Genomic DNA, 13,533 nt, shown 5'->3' with positions numbered 1-13,533 from the left:
TTTCAAAATGAGCTTCCGCCCAAATATCCAGCGAACCAAATTATGTTTGAAATATATTAAATCGAACAGAAGTCCCGAAGGATGTCTAAAAGTTTTGGAATGAAAATAAACTTCAGATCTACACCATACTTTCAATTCCCTTTGTCTATTTCGAATCCAGAACTAGAAGGGTGTAAATCCTAAATTGGTAAATATAGGGAGTGGAGAAAACATCTGCAGTTTACGTGATTTCTTATCCTAAACGTTAGGCCTATTTGTTTCCGATACTTTGCACTGTAATTGTATCCTAAATGTTAAGCCTATTTGTTTCTGATACTTTGCACTGTATGTAACTGTTTTTTTCTAAACAAACTCACGTATAGGAATATTCTTCTCCCACTGCAATGACACAGAACATAAGGAACATTTTCTTAACATATTTCTGTAAACAAATAAAAAACAAGAGTCACTTGGAAAGCTATGGTTTTTACACAGTCACCACCTACTGAATGTTGTTATTGTATTTTTATGATAGAACTTTCTAATATTCAAGACACAACACAGCCATACATGAAACCGATCAATTAATATACTGGTTTTTTTTTTATTTTAAAGTTATTTGTTCAAAATAGTTACATGTATATCTGTCTTTTTTTTACGTTGGTTTCTACAAAACATAAATAACGCGTCTTCTACTTTAACCCTGTGGACTTACAACTCTAGAAACCGGATTTCGATACCCATAGTGAGTACAGCACAGATAGCCTATTGTGTAGCTTTGCGCTTATATTGTTTGTAATTAAGCACAAGTCTACACAACAAGCTATCTGTGCTCTGCCTACCACTGGTATCGAAACCCGGATTCTAGAATTGTAATTCTACATATGGGGGGAACAACTTCATACTAAGAAACTAACTTGAACATAACGTTCTCTCGTGCTTTCGTAAACTACACTACAATGTGAGATCGAATGTTTACCATGATTTTAAGGTACCACATCAGGCCCCACCGCACTTGGACCACGTCATAATATCTGCAACGCTTTTATCACATCTTACGTGCATACAGTCAATGTCGTTGTCGAATGGACGCAAACACTTCACGAACATAAGTCGCACAGTTGAGATAATTTTCACTACCTATTCTGTTGACAAGATCACGTGACAGAGCAACTCGAGACTTGCGTATATTTTCCAACAGTATCTTTATACGACAGACACGAACATCTTCAAGAAACAGACAGTAGTGTAATTACGACTTATATTACTTAAAAATGACACACACATACACGAACTATCTTGATACAATAATTACTGAAACAATGGTTCTCACATAGGGGGTTTATAAAAAAAAAAAAAAAACATCTCGTGAGTACTTTATAAAGTGAAAGGAGAAAGGGAAGCAGAGCTGATACAGTGGGAAAGTGATAAAAATAAAATATATCACCGGCAGTTTTCTTCAACTTGGTTATAGTTACAGTTAATGTAGAGGGATGCGGTCTTGTTGAAAATTATTAAAATACTGTTTGGACCTTTAGACTTAGCTCAAAAATATTCAATGCTATCGATGGTAAGCTTGATTAGGGTCCCGTTTCGGGTAAGTGTGGGAAGGTAGAATGAGGTTACATACCCACAGCTGTTTTCAGTAACCCTAGCATCTCTGTCCAGCCCCCATAACAACAAAATGCATCAGCACATTTGAATTTGATTTTTTTTTTAATTTTAATGTACGCCTTAGATTTAGATATATGTCTGTTAATACAAATTTCATGGGTGGACACATCGATCTGTAGACCCTTGAGAGGGGGGGGGCAATTTCTGTAAAGCAACATATGATGTCCTTCAATTAATGTTTTTTTATCGTTAATGGGTCGTCACTATATATAATGTCTTCCCTCCTTTCATCTTATGTTAACTTAGTGTATATGTAGCAACCCTATCGCACGCAAAATCATAATATAAATAAAATGGAAGCTAAACAAATATATACCCACAGGACTTAGAGCTGCACTTAGCAACAAAACCAAGTACTTTAAATATTTTTTTTTCCGACAAACAAATTGTTGATTCACTAACATGGAGCTTACAGGTTTTCATCTAGGGCTGAATTTAAAATTTCAAGGTTTCTAAATTAATTTTACATTTTTCATCTTACCAGGTTTGACTGTTCCTTTTTAATTACAGAGCAACACAATAGAGTATCCATGCTCCGCCTACCGCAGGATTCGAGCCCTGAAATCATCCGAGTTTACCTTATGTAAAATAATACGTGAACATTTTAAAGTGACGAAACTAGTTTTGACAATTATATTATACAGATAATTAGATTCACAAACACATTTTTATAAGCCACCTAGTGGCACAGAAAACTCACACCGCTAAAAACCGGGTTTCGATACCCATAATAGGCAGAGCAGAGATAGGCCATTGTGTAGCTTTGTGCTTAATTCTAAACAAATAAGGATATTTTTAATAACCTGAAAACCAAAAGAAAACAAGACTAAAATTTTAATTCTATGTTCAAGTTATTCCTCTGGTCACGTAACCGGTTACAGCATAAAAATTCACTGATAAATAAAATCATAAATTTAAATTTAGAAAGAGAAGTATTCTGATTAATAAATATATGTGGAATTAATAATAAAGGGCTCTGCCTCTACCCTAATGTCAAAGTTGTATGTCTGCGGAGTTACAGCACTAGAAACTGGATTTCGATACCCGTGGTGGATAGAGCACAAATAACTGAGTAGCTTTGTGCTTAACTGCAAACAAACAAAAAATAAATGAAAAAGAACTTACGTTTTAATGCGTCATCTGTCTTATACAGATGATGAAGTCGGTTCAACGTCACCATCTGGACTAACAAATAGCCAGCAAGAGATGCAAGTTTGACACGTGACTTTTAAATCAATTAACTAAATATGGGATTTGTAACAGGTCATAAACGTTATTTTAACTACATAAAACGTTTCACGTTTTGGTCTCTCCATTTTTCTCCATTCAGTTTTGTTAATAGTTTTTATTTATTTATTTACTGTTTGCTACACACTTTATTTTCAGTATTTGATTTTATCTATTTGAGAAAAACTTTATGTATTATTAAATTTGTTGTTCTCTTCATAGGAAGTCTTCAATTTGTAAGTCCAATAGAACCGGACTTTTCAATGTAAATTAGAATCAATCATTGAAAACACAAATCAATTTAAAAATCTGGGCAACAGTGTTAGTAACCGTTACCAATTAATAGATAAATCCTTAACTAATTCCATGAAGAAAAAAAAACAGAAAGATTATCCTTCACTCCTCTGAGGTTAGTAAGGTTTAAAAACAGCGCAACTACTTGAAAAGATAAACGAAGTTCTGGCAATTTGAAAACGATAATTCGTGGTCTTCTATTTATATGAAGTTGATTAAAAATAGCTAGCGGTTAAAATAATGGTCGTTTTTTAATGTTTATTTACGCATAGAAAGCAAGCAGAAAACTTAATGATTCGTAATTATAAAGTTCTAAAAATCGAAGGTTAATTTTATATTTCAGCATTAAATAGTAGTTTGGGGTTAGTGGAATATTTATTGCTTGAAACGTCTGTTTTTTAAAACCTGTCTTGAATAAATCAATTTCCTAAAAATTGGGTAAATATATACGCTTTACGCAGTCAAGTTAAATAAATATATATATAATCTTTGCTCCGTGATAACTACAGCCACGTAATAGTACGAATATACCTGTTTAACGTATCGATACTTTAATGAACGAGATATAACCACAACAACCACCAGTTTTTGTTTTTTTCACTACTGCTGTATCAAAGCAACACCTAGTGCTTAAGCCTCGGCAAAGTTCCAGTCAAGCGTAACATGGAAACAATGAAAACGTAGAAAATATTATTACGGGTGTGACACCATAAGCCCTCCCAACCATCTGGTATACCATTTCACTCTGTTCATACGTGCATCGTTGAATATGGCATAGCTGCTGCTAAGAAAACCTTATGAACAGCCCGTCAATATCTACAATTTGTTTAATACTAACAAAAAACAATGAATCGAAAAAATAATTCTTTTTATATATAGCTCAAGTAGTCACCGTGCTGCAGACGTCCGAGTCTGTATAAGTTATTAAAAACAACAACAACATTTGTAACAGTCACTGGTTACTTCCTCTAATCAAAGTACTTACTACTAGACAGGGTTACAATGGGCAAAAAATTTATAAAATAACTGCTACAGAACCACACATAATAGCTAATATGTTATTCTTCTACGCTTTTAAAGAAATCATCTGATAAACTGGAAAACAAAACAACAACACAGCAACAACATAAATCCATATCTGTATGAAAGCAGACCCCTAACTCTCGATGATAAGAAACCCACTTGAAATAATAATGTATCTCAGAACGGCTGGTATGGCTTTCCTAACATGAAGATGACCTAGGAAGGTCAAAACGTTCTCTCCTTACCAATAAAAATGTTAATACCCATACCAGCCGTTCTGAGATACAGGCTCGTAATACTGTGGAGAAGGTAACAGATCCCCCACCGGGTTAGAAAGGTAACTCAGTAGGCTTAGGTAAAACAAGCACAGTTATCACCATTTAACTGTGATTTCAAATTTCCATGGTTACTAAAGGTAACAATATTACTTATTTCATACTACAAAATTAAAACTCACTACAGTGAAATAAAGAAATCACCAAAACTGGTAGTATTACAAGTTTTACTGGTAAAATAAGTCCATCAACTTAGTTTTATATTATTGTTTTCTGGTATGTCAATAAAATGTCTTATGTTTGCTTGCTAATATAAGAAACATTTTTTTTATTTGAGGATACGACAAAAAAACAAGAGGGAATCCTCAGTAGCCACGACACTTGAAATTCCTTTAGGTAGAATTAGAGTGGATTAATCTATGAGGCCTTTTTTCTTAGCTGTATTCTCATTTGTCAACAATACCAAGCGTGAGACGCGTGTATATCCGATTCAGTTTTATTACTCATCAGAACCTTTACCAGCCTTCCTTTAAAATTTAAATTATTTTATGTCCGAGACCTACGATATGGTCAAATACATCAATAGAAAGGGTTTGAACTCTTCAGTTCAAACGTGTAACTAGAGCTCAAATCGGCTATGAGATGGCGGAACTCTGAGCTAAACATTTATACTAAAAAAATACAAAAAAAACCAACTCAGAGCCGTTTTATGAACCGCTATGCCGCGGCATAAAAAATCCGTCATACATAAATTCATAAATTACTCGCCTTGTAACTTTTTAACACTATCAAAAAACATTTTCTGAGATGTTCTGCGTTTGTTTTATTTGTATATGTACGTATATATATTGTAAATACTAAACAACTAAAACGGTATTAAAATTTTCAGTCTCTAACTCATGTTACGTTATAAAATCGGTTCACATTACACGGACAATTCATGAGAACCGATTTACTGATTTTATAATGTAACATAAATATGGCAGTATAAGTTAGAAATTTAAAAGTGTAAATATTTCATAAGGTTCTGGCGTCTAATGTCAAAAAATGCATTGAGCTAATATAAAAGGCCTTAAATGTAAAAACAAAACAAATATAGTGAATGGAAATTTTTTCGAGATAACTTATGTCAACTTCAATTTTATATCCTAGCTTGAAACCTATGTGTGGCTTTTTAAAGTTAATTTCTGAAATAACAGTTGGTTGTTTTAAGCCTAAATCTTGGAGCTCAGTACTAGACTAAGCCAATACTAACTTCTATTTATAATATCCTAACCGGAAACTTAGATTATGTCTAATTAAAGTTAGGTTCTTTGGAATAACAGTTGATCACTGAAATTATTGTTGGCAAAAACTTTGAAGACCAAGCATTATCTGAATAAGGTATGTTCTAAAATTCTGAATTTTTAAGTCCAGCATTAGAAATTGCTGTTAATATAATATCACTAAAACAAAGGCCGTAACAAGTAGATTTACGTTGTAGCGACAGACACAGGCCTAACATTACCGTGCTGTTAAGATACATACATATACATAAACTTAAATTTTGGTACCTTAATAACAAAATAATTATTTGTAATCCTTTCTTTAATAAATAGTTTCGTTTTTACTTAACTTACTGGTTAAGTATATTTTATTACAAGCTACAGGTGTTACTGTAAAACCTGTAGCTTGTAATAAAATATAGTTTCTAATAGTCCTAGTTTATAGGCTTAAACTCTGGTCTGATAAACTCTTTATGCTCACATAATAGGAAAAAAAATAGAAAATCAAAATAGTGAATAAATAACAGGTCTTACTGCTCCAGTGAAAAACATTTAGTTTCTAAAGCGAATTTTATTAACAATTTTAAAGAAATATATTAGGCAACGTAAAATGCTGTGGTTGGTGAAGTTGGATTCCCTTTCTCACATTTGTTATCATTATATAAATAATATTCATACAGACCATAAGGATCTCTAAAAACAGCTTTATTGGTATCTAATCTTTCTACTGTTTTTATCCACAAACGCCGTTTTTAATCCAAGAATCACTTCTTTCCGACTACAAATGATTTTGAGTAACTGTTCCATAAATTATAAGAGTAATATGATTAATTCATCAGTTGTTGTTTTTTTTTTCAACAAGGTCGTAGGAAGCGGTAAAGCCAGTCAGGCCATGGCCTGACCACTTTTTCATGACATGTATAACTATAACTTATGTATCAAAACTTGTTTCTTTTGAATCAATACATTACGCTGCGTGTATGCAGTGTTGTATATAAAATGGCTCATGATTCAAACTCACAACATTAAATTTTCAAAAATGTTCTAGGAGGTCATGCCCCCAGACCTCCTAATAGTGGCATGCCTTGCACACATCGTTTGGCTGCAGTAACGGTCTGACCATTCAATAATTGCTTCCTATGACAATATTTTACTTCCAACTTTTGTAAAAACATACATTATGTCACTGACTTATCACGTAACTAATCAATCTGATGTGTTGTTTTAAACCTGATGATTGCCATGTTGGAATACTTAACACTACTAGCAATGAAGATATTATAACGAAGAAGGAAAATAAGTTAAAATGCCTCAAATCTTCCAGTTTACAAACAATCACCGTATGTTTTATTGTTTTGTTCATAGTTTTCTTTTCTCAGAAAAACTGTCTTTATTTCCTATACCTACAAATCTGGATATACATAATATTGCAAAATTATGAATTTCCCGCATTTTGGGGTAGAAATGAAATGCTGTGGATCCTGTAATCAGAGATAGTTTTGTGATTCTCTTTGAAACAAATGTACAAACACCTCATGCTTTAATAATTTTACTGTAAGATAAACAATAGAGTAAGATTTTCAATAGACAAACTATTGGGTTGAGGAATAATTCGTGAGCGTTTTATCAAGTTAAAAAAATATATTCATAAATGAAACGCTTTCGCAAAATATTTCATGTCATTTGGTAGATAATTTTTTGCTCTAATAGATGGTGTGTTTGATTTTCATATGTCTTTAATTTTTGCTTTCATTTTCAGCTCATTAAATGGAATGTCAAGTGGACAAAATCGAGCATTTTCGACACCATCTGCTTTTCGCATTTAATTTCTTGCAATTTCGTTTAAAACAATGTATACTATATACCTAGGTATTACATGAAATAAAGTATCATAATAAATGTTTTGGGTGTAATGTGTTCATGCATTGAAGTATTGTATAGTCTTGCATGTAATGCTTGAATGAAATTATTTAAAAACGCTCACGAATAATTCCTCAACCTAATATATTGTCTATAATTATTGAAAAACGGCTGACTAATCACGTGACTCAGCTCAACCTCCAATTGGTTACCACGATAACACGTTTCCTGCCACTAAATTTCTCAAATTACTGTTATCTTGAAAAATACATCGATAGAATTACTAGCAATAAAAGAAGCATATGGGTCGATATTTATTGTGAGTTTTTGTTTGTTTGTTTTATTAATAACGTTAACTCGTTAACAAAGTATTACCTTGGCCGGATATGTCACGTGAATTGAAAGGCAAACATCTCAAGAAAAAATGGTGGAAAAAACTCAATTGAAGAGCGCGAATGGTGTGTAAATATCCCATGATTTACTACATTTTCAGGTTAACTTATACTGGGGTGGGGGAATTCGTATATATTGTATCAAGATTAATATCTGTCCTACAGTAATGCCTTTTCCCCCGACAACCTCGACTTATAGATTGACACAGTGTCCAGGGAGAGGTCTCGTAGTGTGGCTAAGTTAAAGCATCTCAAACTGTTGTAATTAGATTGACGAAAGAAAATAACGTGTTCTAACAACAGATGTTTGTAATTCTTTGGATACTTAGGCCTAATGATACCAACTGTATAAGGTACGTTAATGTTCCTGTAAACAAGTAATGCACCACTCCTTAAGTAACAATAATGAAAAAAGCAGATAAAAAGTATGTGATTTTGTGATAAACAGTCCAGAAGAAAGGAAATGTTCGACGAAGTTGCTTAGTAGATTAAAAATATATTTATTTATTTTTTTCCTTCGTATAAAACAAAAATCGAATTACTAAATATATCACACATGTTAGTGGGTGTTACTTGTCAAGTGTTACGTGGCTAACCTCACTCATAAGACAAAGTCGTTACATATCTGGCATACTACTTACTAAGCCACACCTGGACTCGTAATTCTTCTGAGGTTAATCACCAGTTTTACTTATATTAATAATGTATAATGTGACCGTCAATCCCACTATTCGTTGGTGAAAGAGTAGCCCAAGAGTTGGTGGTGTGTGGTGATGACTAGCTGCCTTCCCTCTAGTCTTACACTGCTAAATTAGGGACGGCTAGCGCAGATAGCCTTCGAGTAGCTTTGCGCGAAATTCAAGAAACAAATAAACAAACAAACGAACAAGCTTTTTGCGAAATTCGACAAACAACCACAACAGTTAAACTACTAACGTCATATAAACGTATGGGAAGAGTTTTCATTACAAATTAAGTTTCAAACTCACATTGTTCCAATGCAGAAAATTACAGAAACGTATTTTAATAATATAGAAAGTGCTATTCTTACACGAGAGCTTCATACAAGTATTCCAGGTTCTTTGTCATGTCTGTGAACCACGAAGGATTACTGGCAAAAAATAAATAAAAAAATCCCAGAATTCTAATAATGTGTTCATTTCATGCTAAATTGTTTAGGTTACTGAACTATATTCAATAATATTGTTTTAGTTGACGTCAACTAGTAGGCCGCAACCAAAAGATGGGCAGGCCTCTAGCTGATACACAACCAAACTCGAGGAACACCTCCCCATCCATCTACCTCCAAAAGCTTTCTAGAACTTTGTAAGATTAAATAAAAACAACAAAAAATTGTTGTCATGCGTGATAAGGTGGTATTTATTCATCCAGTAGATAATTAACTGTTCATATACCACTCATGGGTGCACTTTGTCTCTTCCAACACGAACTTTTGCACATGTCTTTCTTGGAGTGTTTGTCTTTAACTTCACATGCCATACCCAGGTAATGTAATATTTTTGTTAATAAGGTAGGTTATCGTTATAAAAAAAATTATAGTCACGTTACATTTCCCTCTATATTAAGGGCGGATCAACGCACGCCCCCACTGGGCCCCTGACTTGCTTTGTTATTTATCCAGCGTGTAAACATTTTACGAGTTTATTTCTTCACACATTTTATTACAAGTTTGTATTTTAACAGGAAGAGGGGGGGAAGAGGGCGTGCATTTAGGACACATGTTCTTCGTGACCAGATCCCCAGGAATTCTTAATCCATGTCTGCTCCTTTAATTAGTTGTATCAGAGATTGACCTGTGTACATAATTACTCAGCTGGTTTTTGTTGTTCTTAACGGATCACGGACTACACAACATTGCCTTTTGCAAATTCTAAGTTATCACGAAACAAACGAATTCAGTGCAAAGAGTTTAACGTGAGACAGCTAGTTAATTTTAAACATATTAACTTGTTGATCCACAAAATTTCATCAAATACTGATAATAAAATAATTGATAAACGCTCATGGGTTTAGTGCTGAAAAAACAACAAATAAAAACCCAGTTTCCTATTTATAATGGTCTGGGAGTTGCAGAATAATATGTCTAGAAATGAAAATAAAAAGCCGTGACTTCAGTCATATGAGACTACTAAATAGGAATTTCCACTAAATCTAAAAAAACGTGAATACAATCCGTGTATATTTCACCTTACTATTGTTCTGCATTATACTAAGTATAGTTTGTTTGAACTTCTTATTGTTCTGGATTGTACCAAGTATAGTTTGCTTGAACTTCTTATTGTTCTGGATTATACCAAGTATAGTTTGTTTGAACTTCTCACTGTTCTGGATTATACCAAGTATAGTTTGTTTGAACTTCTCACTGTTCTGGATTGTACCAAGTATAGTTTGTTTGAACTTCCCATTGTTCTGGATTATACCAAGTATAGTTTGTTTGAACTTCTCACTGTTCTGGATTATACCAAGTATAGTTTGTTTGAACTTCTCACTGTTCTGGATTGTACCAAGTATAGTTTGCTTGAACTTCCCGTTGTTCTGGATTATACCAAGTATAGTTTGTTTGAACTTCTCACTGTTCTGGATTATACCAAGTATAGTTTGTTTGAACTTCTCACTGTTCTGGATTATACCAAGTATAGTTTGTTTGAACTTCTCACTGTTCTGGATTATACCAAGTATAGTTTGTTTGAACTTCTCACTGTTCTGGATTATACCAAGTATAGTTTGTTTGAACTTCTCACTGTTCTGGATTGTACCAAGTATAGTTTGTTTGACCAAGTATAGTTTGTTTGAACTCTCACTGTTCTGGATTGTACCAAGTATAGTTTGTTTGAACTTCTCACTGTTCTGGATTGTACCAAGTATAGTTTGTTTGAACTTCTCACTGTTCTGGATTATACCAAGTATAGTTTGTATGAACTTCTCACTGTTCTGGATTGTACCAAGTATAGTTTGTTTGAACTTCTCAGTGTTCTGGATTGTACCAAGTATAGTTTGTTTGAACTTCTCGTTGTTCTGGATTATACCAAGCATAGTTTGTTTGAACTTCTCACTGTTCTGGATTGTACCAAGTATAGTTTGTTTGAACTTCCTGTTGTTCTGGATTGTACCAAGTATAGTTTGTTTGACCCTCTCACTGTTCTGGATTGTACCAAGTATAGTTTGTTTGACCCTCTCATTGTTCTGGATTATACCAAGTATAGTTTGTTTGACCCTCTCATTGTTCTGGATTGTACCAAGTATAGTTTGTTTGACCCTCTCTCTCATTGTTCTGGATTGTACCAAGTATAGTTTGTTTGACCCTCTCACTGTTCTGGATTGTACCAAGTATAGTTTGTTTGACCCTCTCATTGTTCTGGATTATACCAAGTATAGTTTGTTTGACCCTCTCATTGTTCTGGATTATACCAAGTATAGTTTGTTTGACCCTCTCATTGTTCTGGATTATACCAAGTATAGTTTGTTTGACCCTCTCATTGTTCTGGATTATAACGTAGTGGTCACTTGAGTAAATACACTACACCTTTTTGCAATTTCTGAAGAAGAAAACATTTGTGATTCGTTGTTATTCTAAAATTAACATTTTAAACATAGTATATATGATATAGAACCCCTGGGTTTGGCTTCTCATATCATCTTGTAGTAAGAACACCACAGTAAGCAAAATTCAGTAGTGGCAAACAAAGATTTTTGTGCCAAAGAAGGTAGGATACTTATTCTCTTTATTAGGAGCAGTGAAGTTGATTGCTTCGCCTTCATCCATATACGTCATAATAAATCCTCTACTATCACATCACATTGGGAAAACTTTTTATTAAAACTAGACAAGGTTTGAAATACATAGATAATTAACAGAATAAACGTGTTAATTTAACATCTACCTTTGAACTACAACTACGACAGGGATATCTACACATTAACGTATTTACAAACGTTTAAAAATATATATAGAAATTATCACAGTTAAAATATTTTTATGAAATGGTGAAGATATGGATATTAAGTTAAAGTAAGTTGAATTTTAAACTGTAGAATATTAAAATATATATATATTTCTTCTTCTTACTCAGCACTGGAGGAATAAACACAAGTGGAAAGCTGAATATAAACATATCTTCTGTATACAGTTTTAATCCTGTAACTCGCATGCGCATAACGACAAATGTTTTACATTATCAAACTTAGTTTACATGCCAAAAGATGACTAAACATTTGTTATTTGTATATTTCGAACTCAAAATCAGACACGTAAAAAATATAATTTCTGATACAATAGGATCTGTTCTTACACGCCTCCTACTTAGGAGTTTTAGGCCTACTAATTATCACCCTTTGGGATTATTCCAATTATACGGGTGTGCTGAGCAGATAGCCCTTTGTGGCTTTGCTATATGAAAAACACACCCAATTATACGGTATTATAACTTTTATCGCACTGCTTAGTCTTATGCGAATTGAACTAATAATATAACGCTCAAAAAGCAGTTGCAGCTAAGCTTTTTCAAACTGATTTTATGTGTTTATATAACCCATGAAATCTAGGTTTAATTAAGCGTTATTTTAAATTGTAGTTATACATGTGTATATAAAGTTACAATCAATGTTGTTTTAACACATTTTATTACAGGCGTCATAGGCTTAGCAAACATCGTCTATTTCTCATATAAGACATGGTGCAAAGTGACGGACGTTTTGAATTTCAGACAACTATATCAGAAATAAAGTATTAAAAAGACTGAAATCCAAACACTGGTTTGTTTTGCATTTCGAGCCAAGCTGCACGAGGACAATCTACAATTGCCTTCCCTAATTAGCATTGTAAAACTAGGGAGAAAGCAGCTAGTCATCACCACCCACCGCCAACTCTTGGGCTACTCTTTTACCAATAAATAGTGAGATTGACCGTCACATTATAATTCCCCCACGACTGAAAGGGCGAGCATATTTGGTGAGACGGGGATTCGAACCCTCAACCATCAGGTTGAAGCTACGTGTTAATTCTAGCAATAAAAACAACAAATGCAATAATTAACAAAAAAAAACAACAAAACATAACTGTTTATGTTTATCAAATGTTTCACATCGTATTATTTGTTTATACATTTCAATTGATTTTACTTATTATGAATTTACCTCATGTACCGTATTTTCCGCCTAATAAGCCGAATTTCTGGCCCTAAATTTTGGACCTGATTTTTGGGGGTCGGCTTATTGGCTGATCACTCCTTTCGGAAATTTCTTATTCTTAGGAAATGTTTTTCTTTTGAAAATTACCATAGGCGGTAATTTTGTGCCATCAGCAAAGCACGTTAAGACTACAGTGAAACTTTGTTTCTGGAATTTCATTGGTTACTTAATTACAGTGAGTGGAGCCAATAACGAATGACATATTAATTCCATCTCTGTCTCAATACGACACGTTCTGCTTTACTACAGGACGCCAATGATCACACACAACATGCATGCTGACGCTGAAACGAGACTAAGAAATCATTTTGAAGAAACTTGTCACTTCTTAAAAAT

General features: G+C 33.4%; 1 protein-coding gene across 25 annotated transcripts in view; it reads right to left on the bottom strand.

Annotated features, from left to right (window-relative positions):
• LOC143254232 (uncharacterized) overlaps positions 1–13,533 on the bottom strand; it is a 142,727-nt gene that overhangs the window by 49,187 nt on the left and 80,007 nt on the right. The window contains exon 1 of one of the 25 annotated variants that reach the window (XM_076509051.1): positions 2,135–2,155. The exons of 23 other annotated variants lie outside the window; for them this stretch is intronic. The gene's annotated coding sequence lies outside the window, so the exon portion shown is untranslated. Of the gene's footprint in view, positions 1–958; positions 1,119–2,134; positions 2,156–13,533 lie in introns of those variants that run through there. One more of the 25 variants, XM_076509050.1, reaches the window with a different exon arrangement.

This window comes from Tachypleus tridentatus, chromosome 6 (genome assembly GCF_004210375.1).
Source record: "Tachypleus tridentatus isolate NWPU-2018 chromosome 6, ASM421037v1, whole genome shotgun sequence".
In the NCBI taxonomy this organism is placed as follows: Eukaryota; Metazoa; Arthropoda; class Merostomata; order Xiphosura; family Limulidae; genus Tachypleus; species Tachypleus tridentatus.
The sequence above is the reverse complement of the archived record's forward strand: the minus strand, read 5'-3'. Positions and strand labels throughout refer to the sequence as shown.